The sequence below is a fragment of the Sinocyclocheilus rhinocerous genome, unplaced genomic scaffold, assembly GCF_001515625.1.
Source record: "Sinocyclocheilus rhinocerous isolate Xijiao unplaced genomic scaffold, SAMN03320098_v1.1 C36318039, whole genome shotgun sequence".
NCBI classification, from domain to species: Eukaryota; Metazoa; Chordata; class Actinopteri; order Cypriniformes; family Cyprinidae; genus Sinocyclocheilus; species Sinocyclocheilus rhinocerous.
In genome coordinates, this window is record NW_015778575.1 from 1 (window position 1) to 1,004 (window position 1,004).

The window sequence follows — 1,004 nt, forward strand, 5'->3', positions numbered from 1 at the left end:
TTTTTTTTGTAATTTAATGAAGCAACAATATTAAAAATGGTTGTTTTTTAAATTCCCTATTTTTTGTAATCTAACAGCAATATTATTGTTGTTGTTGTTGTTATTATTATTATTATTATTATTGCATACTCATTTTAGTATTTTAATCACAGTAGTAGTATTGCTATAGTAAAATTTCTTTATCTATTTAATTTAAAATCAATCACAATAATTGTAGTTGCTGTTTTAATAACAACAACTAATATAATAATAATAATAATTATTATTATTATTAGTTGTAGTAATTATTAGGCAAGGCAAGTTTATTTATATAGCACATTATATGCAATGGTAATTCAAATTGCTTTATATAAAAATGAATTAAAATAGCCATAAAATAATCACAACAATAAACAAAAAAAATTAAAATGATTAGTTAAGATTAAAATGACAGTTAAGGATAAATAATTAGGATACATAAAATACAGTGCAATATTATTAAATACTACAAATCTGTTATTATTGTTTTTGTTGTATAGTCACATACAATAACACTAAAAGCTCAAATCTCTGTTTGTCCTCTAGGTTTCCTCATCTTCTGTGGAGTGGAAGGGTTTTGAAGACCATGTTGGACATCCTGCAGACTCTGTCTCTGTCTCTGAGCGCCGTCAGTACAACATCCAGAAATCAGCACATGCATGATCAATATTACTAGTATTTACACTCTCACACGTCAGTCTCTTAACCCAGCCTCCTGTTACACAGGACATCCACAAAGACCAGCCATACTACGACATTCCCGACACTCCGTACAGAATAACTGTCCCAGACACGCATGAGGCGCGAGAGGTGAGACCGGACGCAGCCCTTGAGCCGAGGATATGTGCTCAGTCTGAGTCCAGTGTTTTGAAATGCTTTGTGTTTGTTGTGCAGAGCATCGTGAAGGACTTTGCCGCCCGCTGTGGAGAGATCTTGAAGGAGGCCATGAAATGGGCTGCTTCGGTTACCAAATCTCATCTCCAGGT

General features: G+C 33.3%; 1 long non-coding RNA gene across 1 annotated transcript; it reads left to right on the forward strand.

The window, feature by feature from the left end:
- Window positions 1–564: 564 nt before the first annotated feature.
- On the forward strand, window positions 565–995 carry LOC107735816 (uncharacterized). Its single transcript, XR_001639517.1, has 3 exons — window positions 565–646; window positions 745–828; window positions 913–995. It is a non-coding gene; the product is annotated as an uncharacterized LOC107735816 (long non-coding RNA).
- The last annotated feature ends 9 nt before the right edge of the window (window positions 996–1,004 follow it).